This window comes from Felis catus, chromosome A3 (assembly GCF_018350175.1).
Source record: "Felis catus isolate Fca126 chromosome A3, F.catus_Fca126_mat1.0, whole genome shotgun sequence".
In the NCBI taxonomy this organism is placed as follows: Eukaryota; Metazoa; Chordata; class Mammalia; order Carnivora; family Felidae; genus Felis; species Felis catus.
This window is the reverse complement of record NC_058370.1, coordinates 72,822,160-72,839,454: the sequence shown is the minus strand read 5'-3', so window position 1 is coordinate 72,839,454 and position 17,295 is coordinate 72,822,160. Positions and strand designations below refer to the sequence as shown.

General features: G+C 35.5%; 1 protein-coding gene and 1 long non-coding RNA gene across 3 annotated transcripts in view; both read right to left on the bottom strand.

Annotated features, from left to right (window-relative positions):
• The window catches only part of ACYP2 (acylphosphatase 2), a 187,306-nt gene that overhangs the window by 94,824 nt on the left and 75,187 nt on the right, over nucleotides 1–17,295 (bottom strand). The window lies entirely within an intron of this gene.
• The window catches only part of LOC123384461, a 32,106-nt gene continuing 21,998 nt past the window's right edge, over nucleotides 7,188–17,295 (bottom strand). The window contains exon 3 of the long non-coding RNA XR_006595563.1: nucleotides 7,188–7,840. This is a non-coding gene — a long non-coding RNA (uncharacterized LOC123384461). The remainder of the gene's footprint in view (nucleotides 7,841–17,295) is intronic.

The window sequence follows — 17,295 nt, the reverse complement described above, 5'->3', positions numbered from 1 at the left end:
CCTTCAAGCTTTCTCTAACATTAACATTTCTATTATCATACCTATTCTATTGTCATTTATTTTCTACTTCCCCCTATTATTCCTCTTTTCAGATACCTCCAATACATCTGATGTGAACAAGTCTCAAATCCAAACTCCTCCTGGTGGCACCCCAAATCCTCTACTGTGTTATCCAAACCTATTTTCTACTGCCCCATAACATGAGTTCATAACTCTTGCTAAGCTGGTCCAGTGATTCAAAAACATAGTTAAGGTCTATTATTCCTCACTTGCAAAACAGTTATCCAGTGCCTCTGTATAATATTTGACTCATCTTTTTTTTTAACCCATCTTTTAAGACTCTGCTCAAGTTCTACCTCTTACACACAAGATTTCTTATCAACTCCATCTTTCAGAGAGCTCTTGCACCTCTCATCTTTGTTAGCACTTACTATCTGATTGTGTATATGAAGTTTATCATGTAATTGTCTTGACTTGTTGAACTTCTCACATTATCTTATCCCTTTGTAGATTCTAATGGCTCTAAGTGTGCATTCCATGTCCAAGATAAATACTCCAGGCTGCCCATCCAAGATTCATTCTCCTTTTCTTCCTTATGAACAGAATTCAAATTTTGGGGGGTAACAACATTCCTAGTTAAAAACACTCACCTTCCCCAATTCCTGGTAGATGGAAATGCCCCTGTGACCAAATTCCTGACCAAAGAAATAAGATATGTCTATTTTTAGAGACATCTAAAAAAGCTACTGTTCTGATAGAAAGGAATGGCAACATAAATGATGCTTGGAGGTGGAAGACCCTCATATGATCATAAGGACAAAATGTGACGTGTTTTATATGTCCATAACGTTAAGAGCAGAATAAGTCTGGGGCATTCATGACATCATGACACCACTGTATCAACTGTATCAGCCCTAGACTGTATACCTCCAGACTTAATGAGAATAACTGCTATTCCATTAAGCTAGTCTAGTTGGATTCCCATTACACAGAGCAAAATGTCAATCCAAAGTAATTAGTCAGAACACTTTTTATGAATATTTTAAATAATTACCCCCAAATTGCTCAATGCTTAGCACTGTACTAGTACACAAAAAATGCAAAAAACACATATGATCTGTAGTCTGCAAAGGTTATCAATTGAAGAAAAGACATACACAACATAAATGATTAATACAACTTGTGTATCAGTCATTTAATAAATACTTACTGTGCGTATGTATATATATGTAGCATACCAGCAGATGAAAAGTATATCAGTCAAGGACTATTTCCAAGAGATTATAAGAGATACGTACATCCATTTTAGTATTTATAATATCATTTGTAAAACCTACCAATAGATATAGATATGTATTTGATGTGTCTTCATAAATAGCTATAAGAAAATGTGCAGGACTAAACACCATAAAAATAAATGACAAATCCTAGTTTCAAGGAAGACAAAACTTTTAATCAATGGCATCAAAACAGGGTTCTTTCATACAGAAGGTCCATTTGTGAAGTACTCTGAAGAATGGAGGAGATAGAGGTCTGTGGAAATGAGGGTGGGGTGAAGGAGTGTCTGGGTATTAGGGGACAAGAAATGGAGAAAACTAAAAAAAATGTAAGGTTTTGGGGTAGGATAATGATGGAAATACTAACAGAAATAAAGAACAAAGAAGAAGGTACATGTTTGGGAGGATAAGTAACATGTTGAGTTTAGGACAATACCCAGTCTTGGTAACAAAATAAATAGACGGAAAACAAGCTTTTCTTTAACCCTCATCCAGCTATATTCTATTCTCTATTCCCTTCCACATCCTGCTAAAAGCATCTCACTTTTACCCCATCACCTTTACTCTAAGCTGGCTTTAATATCTTAAAATATGCATCTGAAATAAATACTTAACAAAATTAATAGTGAAAGTCTAGAGATGTGTTGAATGTGGTTGAAATTTCAATTATTTTTAAATCAAATAAAGTAAAATTCAGTTTTTAAATTTCAGTTTTCTCGTTAGCCACAAGTTGAGTTCTCAAATGGCCACCTGTATGGGACATTAGGAGAATAATCCCATAGTTACAGAAAATTCTACTGGACAGTGACAACCTAGACTCTTTCTTTTCGAAGTCAGTAATTAAGCAAGGAAGCCCACTTATTACAATTTTCAACACTTTCCTAGACTAGGTTTGAACCTACACCATGGGTCAAGAAAGAGAAATGAGATCTAAATGGTAAGAAATGACTGTCTCTATGAAAAACCTAGAAAAATAAAATAAAAAATCTATTAGAAATAACTATTTTCAAAATGGAATATAAAACAAGTATGTTCAAATTTATATGTATTTGTGCTAACAAATATTTTTTCTCAGAAAGAACAAAAGGTCCTATTTACAACACCAACAAAGAATAAAATATCTTGCAATAAACTTAACAAGACTGTGGAATAACTATATGAGTAAAACTTAAAAAGGTCATTAGAAAGTAAAAAAAAAAGATGAGTAAATATGGATATTTATGTTATTCTAGATTTACTGAGAAATAATTAACATAATATTGTATATGTTTAAAGGCTCATGATGTGATGATTTGACATATATATATATTATATATATATATATATATAATCACCACAATATGATCACCACAATAAGGTTAATTAATACATCCATTACTTCACATAGTTGTTTTTGTAGGTGATGAAAACATTTAAGATCTACTCTTAGCAACTTTCAATTATAAACTATAATACCTTTAACTATAGTCACCACATTTTACATAGCATGGGATATTATAAATATGTTAATCTCTCCAAATTAAGCTTTACATTTAGCATAATTCCAATTCAAAACTCAAGTTGCAAACATTTTTGTATCTTGACAAATTATTCTCAAATGTATCTGGAAGATAACCCACTGTTAGTCTAACCAAGAAACTTTAAGAGGTTTTGCTCAAACGGACATCAATCGAAGAAAATAATAAAAATTAATAATAAATAAAAATTAAAACACACCCGGATCTTACACAGGAAGAAAATACATCAAGAAAATTAAATGTAAATGCCTCAGAACAGTACTGATTATTCATATGGATCATTCTTGATGAACAAACTGGCAGCTCAAATTAGTGGAGAGATGAATTATTTAACAAAGGATTTTAGGAAAAAAGTCAGCTTTCTGTCTCATAACATGGGAGACAAATTCTATATTAGTTAAAGTTTTTAGTGTTAGAAACCAACGAAGTACAAGAAAAAAAAACATGTCTTAGTAATTTTAACTTGTATTTAGAAGGAATTCCTGAGCATGATCGCAAAAGCAGAAACCATAACAAGACTGAGAGATTGGACTCAAAAATGTCAGTCTTCTGTATGGTACAACCAACCCCCCACCTAAACAATTATAATTTTCTTGATGAGTTTTGTAAAATAATGTATGTATATATGTATTTATTTTCTACATCAGTACAGTGGAATGTCACACAGCCTTTATTAATAATTGGGAGATGTATTTATTGACATGGAAAGATATTAACAAAAAAGATTATACCTAAGTATGTGTGGTGTGCTTCCAGATAGTCATAAATTTATATAATTGTACAATTAAACATCTGGAAGAAGAGACACCAAAATCCTAATATTCACTATCTCTAGATAGAGATTAAAATTTAAAGGTACCCGTTTCAATACTACCTTCTATTTTTTCTAGAAGTAAATACATGTTACCTTGGTAATAAGAAGTGTTTTTGGGGGGCACCTGGGTGGCTCAGTGGGTTAAGTGTCCAACTCTTGATTTCGGCTCAGATTATGATCTCACAGTTGGTGAGTTTAAGCCCCACATCAGGCTCTGCACTGACAGTACAGTTTGCTTTGATTCTTTGTCTCCCTTTCTCTCCACCCCTCACCCGCTCCCACATGCTCACTCTCACTCTCAAAAATAAACATTAAAAAAAAATTTTAAGAAGTATTTTTAAATTCTTGTGGTGAAAATAGCCAAGACATTAAAAAAAGAAAGAAAGAAAAATAACTTCTATTAAACTGTGGTTATTTCTAGGAAGCAGGATTACACTTGATTAATATTTTCTTCTTCTCAGACTTTTTGAATGTTTTTGTACAAGGATATATTTACTCTTTCAATAAAAATGAAGTAAATTTGATTTATCAAATATATCTGGCTACTGTGCAGCTACTGATTACACGCTACTTTATAAAAGGAAACTTCCTCGGTCAATAGGTGAAGTGCCCAATAACGAATAGACGTGACATCCCCTGTTTCACATTTTGTGTCCAGGTCACATATAATAAGCTGTGTGTACAAGGTCAGAAATTAAGCCATTTTCTTTGTATTCTTTTAGTGTTCTCACTCCTCTTTTGATGCTGGCAGCAGGAAAGCTGGTGGCAAAGGCCTGAAAGACAGACTACTACTAATATGATCATAACTGGGTTATTCTAGCCCCAGTAAGGCATAAAAAATGCATTCTTATTCAACAGTGCAGGCAAAGGGAGATTACATCTGAAGATCCAGGGTGACAGGTGAATTCAAACTAAAATTAAAAAGCAAAATAAAGTAGAAATTCTATGTACGATTTTATGTATGTTCTAGGACAACTGCTTCCTGTAATGTTAAAGGCAATCTATCCACCTGGTTATCCAAAGATCATGCTCCCCCTAAGTATATTAGCCGGAGGACCTAGCTAATTTTCCCCAAGATTTCTGCATGTCCAAACATAAAGGTTCCAACAATACAGAGATCAGTAAGACAAACTCTCCAGCTTCAAATGATAAACCATCTAGGAGCGCCTGGGTGGCTCAGTCAGTTAAGCGTCCAACTTCAGCTCAGGTCATGATCTCGCAGTTTGTGGGTTTGAGCCCAGCGTTGGGCCCTGTGCTGACAGCTCGGGGCTGGGAGCCTGCTTCAGATTCTGTGTCTCCCTCTCTCTCTGCCTCTCCCATGTTCACGCTCTGTGTTTTTCTCTCTCTCAAAAATTAAACATTAAAAAAAATTTTTCTTTAATTTTTTTAAATGATAAACCATCTAATAGGTGCCTCTCCTGAAAAACTACATGGCCACACCATCACCACTACTACTATACCAAATTCATCCATCCATCCATTCATTCTTCATTAGTTTGTACATTCATTCACCTACAATGAATACCTATGTGCCTGCCAAACACCATGGCAGGCAGTGGGTGCAGCTTACAATCAGCCTCTAATCAAATGTAAACATATTATGCTCCTGATTGAAATCCTGCCAGATCTAAATTAGCTAAAAGTAAATTCAAAAAAGAAGAAAAAATGCAGAGATACTGGCATCATAAAGAATACAGGTTTGCTCTGAATTTTCAAGTACGGATCATGCTCTACCCTTTTGGTCCATTAGAGATGGAAATAATGAGTCGTACAAGAGAGAAGGCCCTGTAATGCAATCCATAGAGAAATGGCAGGTGTCAGATATCTGAAACATGGAAAAAGTAGGAGAAAACCACTGATGAGACTAGGGTTAAATTTTTTCTTTGGTAAATGAATCACTTTTTTTTTTATTTAAAAAAATACTTAACATTTATTTATTATTCAGAGATAGAACATGAGCATGGGAGGGACAGAGAGAGGGAGACACAGAATCCAAAGCAGGCTTCAGGCTCAGAGCTGTCAGCACAGAGCCCGACGGTGGGCTTGAACTACAAACCATGAGATCATGACCTGAGTCAAAGTCAGATGCTGAACCAACTGAGCCATCCAGGTGCCCTGAATCACTTCTATTATTTAGAAATTAAAAGCAACAAGTAACACATGAAAATGTGAACATTATAGTTCTCAAAGTAAAATAAAGTTATATACTGAAACATAAAACTAACAACACTTCCCAGAGCCAGCACTGGTGTCCCAGAGCCAGACACCAAAGCCGAGCTTCATGGTCAGTGTTTCAGCCCAGCTAAGCAGATCTGGATGTTCACAGCCTCAGCAGAGCAAAGGCTACAAACAGTTAGAGTTATCTCTTAAAACCTAGGACATATCCAAATTGTTTACTATATGTATATATATATATATATATATATATATATATATATATATATATATCCCCCATTGTCAGGTCTTAGACATGAGATTTAAATATGGTAGTGCTATGCTTTAACAGTGGATCTAAAACTGAGAACCTATTCACAAATCTATTTAAACAGAAATTTGTATTTGGAGCCCCAAGTCTTTTTTTAGTAACACTGAACTGCTGAGTACCCCCTGGCAGCATCATCTCTCAAACTAAGATCTATGGCTATAGTATTAAAGGTCTTCAAACTCTTGATGATGTTTTAAAAAATATTTGTCTTTAATTTTATAATTTTTTAAAAAGGAATATAAAGATAGTCTGCATCTTTTGGATGATCCCCATGCAACTGCATACTGCCATCAGATCTTTATGCAGTAGTTTGTATGTACAAGGGGGTTTATGTCAATGACATCAGGGAAAGCTGTATACCTGAAAGGTCTCAGAGTCCAAATAAGCAGAGTAGTGAGAGAGCCCAGTATCATCTTTGTGCCAACCTGTGTCCATTTATTGGAAGTATGGTCCTAAGTATGTAAAAATTTTTCCATTGCTAATTCTTGCAACAATTACATCACATATCTATTTAATGAAGATGTCAATTAGGCTAACTTTATCTTCAAGTGATGAGGCTTTACAGAGTTGCCAAGTACTGTGTCTTTAATGTGCTGTTCCAAGACTACTCACTGGCAGAGTTTTACTCAAGATGAAGCTTGATTAGCTTAACTTCCAATTACAGACTTACAGGTATTAACATTCTTTGAACAACACACTTACATAAACAGGCATTTGTTGAGTATTACCAGAATCCAAATACAGAAACAGACGAACCACACAACTAGGCCTGTGGTGTTATCTTTCTGCTATAACTCCCCAAATCAACAGCTATTTCAGCAAAGCAGCATCACCCATCCCATTAAATCCATGGGGATTTGCATTTAACTGCAATGCTCATTTGACCTCTAATGGCATCATAGTCTGATTTATATTTAATATACTATATGAAACTAAAACAAATTTACATTAAGAGCTGTAAGCATAGGGGCACCTGGTTGGCTTAGTCAGTTAAGCATTCGACTTCAGTTTAGGTCATGATCTTGGCAGTCCATGGGTTTGAGCCCCACCTTGGGCTCTGCACGGACAGCTCAGAGCCTGGAGCCTGCTTCAGATTCTGTGTCTATCTGTCTCTCTCTCTCTCTCTCTCTCTCTCCCCCTTCCCCACTTGTGCTCTCTCACAAAAATAAACTTAAAAAAAGGGTTACAAGCATAAAATATATTGTAGTTTTAAATTTGTGCATATTAAATAGCATCATGAACAATATAAGTAAAATAAGCAATTTAATGTAATAATTTCAGTCAGCACTGGAATTTCACAGCGATTTTATTTTTTTCTTCAACAAGGTAGGACAAATCCTTCTGCTTGAGGAACTCTGCTTTATGGCACATTAGTCTTCTCCAGGATTTAAGAGAAAAGGAAGCACATTACCATGGTTCTCTGTTGGCAGCTTAAATTTTATTTCTTTATTTCAAAGTCAGTTTCTCTGTGTCCTTGCTTCTGCTGTATTACCCAACTTCAAAGCTCAAAGTAACTTTTCAGGCCATCTAGAGATGGCCAGAAATGGTAGGACACAATCAGGAAAAGGAGTCCTTTTGTAACAGTCACTATACTAAAATGTAATTGCTTTCATTTTTATCTCAGCTGTTAGTTTCTGCAGAGACAGGACAGTGTCGAAGCCTATCACAACTGGCAGGCTTAAAAAATGTTTGCCAAATGACGGAATAAGCCATTCCAGGTTATCTTCTCAATTCTTCTTACTCCAGTCTGGCTCCAAGAAAATGCGTCAGAACAAAGTCTTAATATAGTTATTTTAACTATATAAGAAACACTCTAAAAGAAATGTACTTGATGTTGACTGATCAGTCACGTAACCTCTGTAGGAGGCTCTCCAAATGATCATTGACAATCCTAAGATGACACTAACAGTTATATTCAAATTTTCCAAAGAAAATAAGCATGAACAACATTACCTCCCTTCCACAATAATCATTAACTATGAAGTAATGAACATATCAACCCAGAACAAGAGTCCAAAAGCCAAGAGGGAATTAAAATAAGCTATACAGTAAAAGGCAGGATTAAAAATGTTGTAAAATATATTTTTAATTTACTGGTTCACAAAAGTGAAAGGACTCCCTACCTCCTCCCAGATATATTTTAAGAAAACAGATTTTTTAAGAAAAAACTTTCTGGGTGGTACTAACCTAGAAGCCAGCAAACATTCCCAGCTTCATTCTTAAGAACTGATGAAATACATCTGCAAAAATAAACAGCTTGAAAAAGCTGAGCTTGCCAAAAAAAAAAAAAAAAGTGTTTTTGTCATTTCCTCAATAGTTTTCTTTAATAAAGGAGAAATCCAAGTAAAAGCTAATAAACTTTATATTAGGGATTGCCTCAGTGAACATACATGCCCTCCACATACACCCACAATCACAGAATAAACTGTGACAACACAGTCTGATAAACGGCTAATCCTATAAAATTTTATTTATGACACAGAATATCACTCAGTACTATATGCAAGTAACAATTTTCTCAATATTTTTCTATAACCAGAATCTATACAAGCCCTGGAAAAAAAATCTCCCTTTCCTTCCAAAGTTTAAACCTAAATTCTTATCAGCAGGTGGTCTCATGAGTTAAGTCAATCACTAAGCCCCTATTTCAGTTTGTGCTTCTGTAGCAGAGAGGCTTTGGAGCTAAGAAAGTCATTTCTGTTGTATCCCGCTATTCTGGACAAAAATTAATTTCCTGTCCAACCCTAGGGGTCACATGACACTAACTTAATGAAAAGTCACGTACAGATCAAGCTCCAACAATTAAACACACACACACACACACACTTCCCATTCACCATTCTAAGATTTAAACAAAAAACTATAATCATCTTAGGGAAAAAACATAGTTGAAGACTGTTACATAAACTGAAAATAAGAAATCCAAGATTAAGGACAGTATAGTAGATTGCAATTTATACCTTAGTACTCCAAAGATGAGTGGGGGACATGAAACATATAAATCAGCATCAGGACTGAGGGGGCAAAAGGAGGGAGGGAGAGAGAGGGAAGACAGGAGAGAAGCAGAACCACTTTAGAACTGTACAGAAAAGTATCAATACATTTTTTTTTTAACTTTAGAGACAAAAAAAAAAAAAATTAGAGGGTGGAGTGCCACCTCCAACCAGATCACATGAGGTCAAAGGAAAAGCAAGCTCAGCATCTCCTTGAGCTGGAAGAGCTAGAAGTGTACACAAACCACAGAAGGAATAGAACACCAAGAAGATACATTTTACGGATCTGTGTGAGGTCCTGGAACATTCTGTGTTGTAACAATTTTAGGATTTCAGAAATTCCACAGGATTGCCAATTGATTAGACTTCTCTCTTTAATCTATCTTTTGGCCAGTACTCTAACTGTGTGCTCAACATTGCCCAATATTGAATTCATACAAAGAACTTGAAAGCTAAGTTTCAAAAAACAGACTGAAACAATACGATTATAGAAGACTGACCCCTCCCCCAAAAAGGGAAAAAATCCAAATTGATAAGAAGTATGGTTTGTGATTTATATGTTTCATGTCCCCCACCCAACTTGAGTACTAAGGTACAAATTGCTATCTTTATTACTGCAAAGTTGTATCAAATATTGAATCCAAGCTACCTAAAGACCTAGTTACCATTATCTTTAATTTAGGTTCATCTCTACATCAATAAAAACATATGTAAGATGCCCAGTGATCATTAATTTTATGTGTCAACTTGGTTAGACTCCACAGTGCTTGGTTGTTTGGTCAAATACTGGTCTAGATGTTGCTGTAAAAGTATTTTAAAGATCTTATTAACATTTATAATCAGAAGACTTTAAGTAAAGCAGATTATTCTCCATTGTGGGTGAGCATCATCCCATCAGTTATAAGACCTTTACAGCAAAAACTGAGGTTTCCAAGAGAAAAAGAAATCCTGTCTCCAGACTACAACTTAGAAATTCTGCCTGAGTTTCCAGCCTTCTAAGAGCAGCAATATCAACTCTTACCTGAATTTCCAGCCTAGAAGCATATTTTACAGATTTCAGATTTGCCAGCTCCCAAAATAGTAAATCAATTTATTTGTATAGAAATATATATATATATATACATATATATATATATATATATATATATATATATATATATATACATACACACACACACACGTGTGTGTATAATACCTGAATTTCCAGCCTGGAAGCATATTTGACAGATTTCAGACTTGCCAGCTCCCATAATAGTAAATCAATTTCTATATTTGTATACATATGTAGTACATGTGTGTGTATAATAGTATACTAGTATATTATATGTATGTATGTATGTGTATGTAAACATACACACACACACACACACACTATTGGTTCTGCTTCCCTGGAGAACTGATTAATACAATGCCCAAAACTCTAACAAAATATGAATCTATTTCATTTTTCCTAACATTATTCAAATTTTCTAACTAGCAGCCAAGATTGGTTATCATCAAATTTTCAGGGTTTTCAAATCACTGAAAGAACCTGCATTAATAAAGAGAGAACCTACAAATGTTCCCTCTATGGCTTCTAGCTTTTATTACACTTATGGAATACTACGTGGCAACGAGAAAGAATGAAATATGGCCTTTTGTAGCAACGTGGATGGAACTGGAGAGTGTGATGCTAAGTGAAATAAGTCATACAGAGAAAGACAGATACCACATGTTTTCACTCTTATGTGGATCCTGAGAAACTTAACAGAAACCCATGGGGGAGAGGAAGAAAAAAAAAAAAGAGGTTAGAGTGGGAGGGAGCCAAACCATAAGAGACTCTTAAAAACTGAGAACAAACTGAGGGTTGATGGGGGGGGTGGGAGGGGGGGGGAGGGTGGGTGATGGGTATTGAGGAGGGTACCCTTTGGGATGAGTACTGGGTGTTTTATGGAAATCAATTTGACAACAAATTTCATATTAAAAAAAATAAAAAATAAAACTGTCTTGCAAAGCTGGTCATAAAAAAAATAAATTCATTCTAAAATAAAATAAAAATAAAAAATAAAAAATAAAACAGATTGCACCCCCTAGAGGGGAACATTTAGTTTGCATTTCTAAATTATATTTTGGAACAATTAAGTCAATTTCATTTCTACAATTATGGAAAAAATTACACAGATTTGATTAAACTAAAGTGAAGTGGGTTGGTACACCTGTTTCAGGGAAACAAAAAAGACATCGATAACCATGAAGAACTTATATAATGCTAATAGGCACCTGGTATAAATAAAAGATGACATCTCTGAAAACTATGAGTCTTAGGTCTGTCAAAGCATAAAGGATAAATTATCTTGTTTTCAAAGTACCTTTTAGTGTATTAGTTTTGTATCAAACACAATAGAGATATCAGTAATTATACCTTCAGCAAAGTGACAGCAATCTAATTAAATGAAAACACATAACATGTTTTGGGTAGAAACATTTTAGAAACATCATAGACTTGGGGAAGAAAAAATCATTTTAACTGAGTAGGAAAACAATCCCAGGTCATTCTCTGGGTGCATCCAGCAATGACAGTAAACAACAGATCTGCAATTCATGACATGTGCCTCTAATTCATAATGTCATCCATTACAAATATTTAAGCAAACTATTTGCAAACAAGTAAATTACAATGACATCTTGGGCCCAAGTTCCCAAACTTTAAACCCAAATGCCTTCAAGATTAGGGGGGTGAACAGAAATGTGCAAAGTGTGAGGTGTAAGGGGTGAGGAGGCAGGGAGTGCATGCCCCATCAAAAAGATAAGTTTATATTAAAATGACACAGTAACAACTTTATTCCTTCCCAACAGAATGCCTCAGCCCCGGGTGGAATTCAACAAATAGCTGCCAGTTTGTGATCTTTGAAGTCAACACAGTAAATTAGAACAGTATATACATGAGTTAGTGACAGAATAGAGCCATAAATATCTAGAAAATATACTCTAAAAAGGGGTGCCTGTTTGCTAAGTACATGACTCAGGATTATTGGTATCTATTTAACCCTAAAGCAAAGCCTGCATCATTTGAAAAGTACAAATGAGCTGCAGATGAGTATCCCTGACCCAATTATGTGAGTCACTTTGGTAAATCAGTATAGGTTAAAAACACTAGGAAGATAAATCTGTACAGATTACAGGCACTAGGAAGAGAGTTAAACCTTGGGGAATAGAAGAGAATTTCAGGAGAAGGGATTTAGGCAAGGGATGAAGTTATCGAAAGAGATTACTAGAAAGGAGATACCTGGTGAAGTAAATCCAAGTCTCTATAGAAAGAATGTTGAGGAGATGGGTCCCCACTATCTCCTGAGCCCTTGTGAGGAGATGAAAGCATCCCAGGCAATAGTGGTAGGACTGCTGCCTCATCTGGGAAGAGAGATCAACTAGAGGCATCTCAAGAAAGGGGAGGAGGGTGGGTGGGTGGTAGGAGTGGGTGCAAAGAGGAGATATGCAACCAGTATCATAAGAAGATAGGCAAAGGTTTTGTAAGAAACCAAGGGGAAAAAAAAAAAAAAAAAAAAAAAAAGCAGGCCTGTCAAGAGCTGAGTCTTCACTTTCTCAAAAATCTGCTTCTCTCTGGGCATTATCTTTTCAATGCAAACTGGTTTCCTTTGCTTCTATATCTTGCCTTTGACCAAAATGTCCTCTCCAGGCCCAGGTGCAGTCTTACAATTTTTGAGTTTAGCTCCCACAGGTTATTGGCAATATCCACCATGGCCAAGAGACTTCACCCACCACACCTAAACATGATTGGGAGAGAACACTCCCCTGGCAATAAAAAGGCAAAAAAACTTCATAGACTTCTCAGGGACTTAGAAGTTTGAGCTAGAAAAATCAGAATGGACAGAATAGGCATCTTCAACCAATTCCACGTTAATGGAAGAAACAATACAGATGTGTTAAGAATGTTTAAAGGGATACACACAGAAAAATTATAAAAATTTCAGGGGGACGGGCTAAAGGAAACATGAATTCTGAGGTCAAAATTCCAATGGAGGAAGTAAAATGCCTAGTACTGAAAACCAAACTAGTCAATGGGAAGATGACATAAAGGAACTATCACATGATGAAGCAAAAATTACAAAGAAATGTAAATTATTGAAAATATAAGAGCCATGGGGGACCAATCCAGAATTTCCAGAAGAGAAAAAAGAACAGAAGCAATGAGCAAATAAGAAAACTTTTTTGAGCTGAAGGAAGAATTGAGTTTTCAGATCAAAGAAGTTCACCAAATGCCAAGCAGTTATAAGGGAGGCAGGGAGGTGGGGAGTCACACAAATGACATACTATGGCGAAGTTTTTGAACTCTAAGAATAAATTAAGTCTTACAGACTTCGAGAAAGAACATAATACTTACAAAGATCAAATAATCAGACTGCCAATGGATCTCTCATACACCATACTGGACCCTAGAGATGTATATAGACTTTAAAGAAGGACTGCATTACAAAAATACTGTCTCCAGACAGTAGACAGTATATAACATTAATGAGAGAAATTTCAGATTTACAATGATTCAGGAAATAGATCACTCATTTGCCCTTTTTTGAAGGAAACAGGGTACTAAAAGAGTACTCCAGGTTTAACATGTAAAAAAATTAGCATAATATCCCATATTAGAAAGAAAAAACAAACCATGTGGCCAATTAAACAGATGCAGGGAAAAAAAATATTGTGACAAATTCTAGCACTCTTTCATGATTAAATACCACTCAACAAACTAGGAAGAGAAGGCAGCTTCTTCAACCTAACAAAGGACATCCATGAGACACCCACAGCTAACATCATACTTAATGGTGAAAGCTTGAAACTTGTCCCTTTAAGAAGACAAGGATGTCCCATCCCAACACTTGTGTTCAACACTGTACTAGAGGTTCTGGCAAGGTTAATTAGGCAAGAAACAAAAATAAAATGCATCTAGACTGAACAGCAAGAAGTGAAACTATCTCTATTTGCAGATGACATCATCTTATATATAGAAAATCATAAAGAACTGGGGCACCTGGGTGGCTCAGTCAGTTACATGTCTGACTCTTGATTGCAGCTCAGGTCATGACCTCATGGTTAATGGAATCCCAATACACTGACAGTGCAGAGCCTGCTTGGGATTCTCTCCCTCTCTCTGCCCCTCCATCACTCATGCTCTCTTCCTCGCTCTCAAAATAAATAAACAAACTTTAAAAAAGTGAAAATCATATCACATCCAGTAAAAAACTATTATAACTAGTAAATGGACCCAGTAAGGTCAGAGGATGAAAGATCAAACAAAAAATCAATTGTTTTTCTATATACTAGCAGTGAAAAATGTGATAATAAAATAGTTATAATCACAACAAAATCAAAAGGAATGAAATACTTAGGAATAAATGTAATAAATGAAATGCAAGACTATGCACTAGAAACTACAAAGTGTTGTTGAAAGAAATTAAGGAAGACCTAAATACATGGAAAGACATCCCATGTTCATGGATTAAAAAAGACTTAATATTAAGATGTCAATACTGCCAAAATTGCATCTGTAGTTTCAATAAAATCCCTATTAAAATTCCAGCTTCTTTTTGCATAAATGGACAAACTGATCCTAAAACTCACAATGAATTTCCAGCGACTATAAAGAGCCAAAATAATAAGAAGAATAATAAGAATAATAACAATAAAAATAAAAATAAAAATAAAAACCTTGAAAAGACTTAAGCTGGATGACTCACACTTTCCAACTTCAATAGTCTAACAAATGATGCTGAGAAAACTGAATACCTAGAATTAAGGTAAAACTGAATACCTAGAATACCTAGAATACTCCAATAATTAAGCTGAATCCCTAACTTTATACCCTATGTAAAAATTAACTCAAAATGAATAAAAGACTTAAATATAAGAGATTAAAATATAAAACTGGAAGCTCTTGGTTGTCTCAGTCGGTAGAAGAACGTGACACTTGATCTCATGGTTGCTCCATATTGAGGGCAGAGTTTACTTAAAAAATAAAAAATAAAATATTTAAAATATATATTCAAAACTCTTAGAAGAAAAAACTTGGTGTAAATCTTCCCTATTTTGAAATAACCAAGGTTTCACATATGTAACACCAGAAGCACAAGCAAAGAAAGACATTATCAAATTAAAAATTACTGTTTCAGAGCACACTATCAAGAAAATCAAAGGAGCCCACAGAAAGGGAAAATATTTTTGTAAACTCTGTATCTGATAGGGGTCTAATATCTAGAATACCATATATAAAAATTCTTACAACTTAACAAAAAGACAAATAACCTCATTTTTTTAAATGGGCAAAAAATGTGGCTAGGCATTTCCTCAAAGTCTATGTAGAAGTGGCTAATAAACACATGAAAAATGTTAACATAATTAGCCAGCAGGGAAATGAAAATCAAAACCACAATGACATACCAGTTCATACCCACTAGGACACCTATTAAAAAAAAAACAACAAAAAAAAAAAACAAAAAACAAGAACAAGTGTTTTTGAAGATGTGAAGAAATCAGAACTCTCATACATTGCTTTGTTAAATGGTGCAGCCACTTTGGGAAACAGTTCAGCAGCTCCTCAAAATGTTAAACATAGGGTTACCAAGTTAGCAATTCCAATCCTAGGAATACACTCAGGAAAACAAAAAACTTAAGTCCACACAAAACCATGCACACGAATGTTTATTGCACCATTATTCATAACAGCCTAAAGTAGAAACAACCCAAATGTGAATGAATAAAAAATGGTAAAGCCACACAATGAATATTACTCGGCCATAAAAAGGAATGAAGTATTGATTCATGCTGCACATTGGATGAATCCAGAAAGAGGTCAGACACCATATTGGCTCATATTGTAGGATACTATTTGCAGTAAATGTTCAGAATAGGCAAATCATAGGGACAGAGCATAGGTTAGTGGTTGCCAGCATTTGAGTGTACAGGGGAAGGCAGAGTGATCACTAATAGGTTTCTTTTGCAGCTGATGAAAATATGCTGGAATTAGATAGTCATGATGCTTGCACAATTTTGTGAATATACGAATAACCAACAAGTTGTTTTCTCTAAGCAGCAGAAGAGGAAACCAAAGATTTGAAGCATGAAAAAGATTTAATGCATGGCTGCTGGCTTAAAGATGGAGTGGATCATATGATTCCACTCACATGTGAAATTTAAAAAACAAAAATAAGCAAAGAAAAAAAGAGACACACACACAAACTGAAAAACAACCTCTTAAATACAAACAAACTGAGGGCTACCAGAGGAGAGGAATGGGGGGATGGGTGAAATAGGTGATGAGGATTAAGGAGTGTACTTATGAGGAGTACTGGGTGATGTGTGGAACTGTTCAATCACTGTATTGTACACCTGAAACTAATGTAACATTGTATGCTAACTACATTGGAATTAATATTTTTTTTAAAAGGTGGAGTGGATCATATCACTCCTAAGAGCTGAAAGCGACCCCCAGAAAAATGCCAGCAAAAAAGTGAGGATCTCAGTCCTACAACCACAAGAAACTAGATTCTACCCAAAACCTGAAAGCACTTGGAGATAGATTTTTCCATAGTGCGTGAAGAGTGACAGGAACCTGGTTTCCAGCTTGGTGATACCTTGACCAGAGAAAACAGCAATGCCATGTCAGACATGTGACCTCCACGACTGTGAGTTGGGTGTTGTTTTAAACCACTAAATTTGTAGAAAGCTGTTACATATTGATAGAAAACTAACAGACTCCTCCTCCAACAGTGGCTGGGTCTTGGTAAATATCAGTCACCACTTTTATCAATGAAAGGAAGGCAGGTTAATGCCCCTGGGGGTAACCAATGGGAGAGTCAGTAGAGAAGTCTCTCAGTCTCTTCCCAACCTAGTGAACAGGATAAGAAAATAATTCTGAGATGCATTCTTCCTAGCTCCCCCAGGGTCCTGAGAGGTAAAGTGCCCCTGGTGGCCCAAGGGTAACTGGATCACAGCTCAACATCAACTGCTTATCAGCTGTTTTTTTCTTCTGTTTCACTCTCCCTTTTCTGTCACTGCTTCCTGGGATTGCCTCCCAAATAAATCAGTCACACCCAAGCCAGGTCTTAGGCTCTGTAAGGCAAGCAAAGCTAAAATAACCTCCAAGCCTCATTATCCTCATCTGTAATGTGGGGGTAATACTACCTAACATCATTAATACTTTAATGCAGTGCTGTTAAGA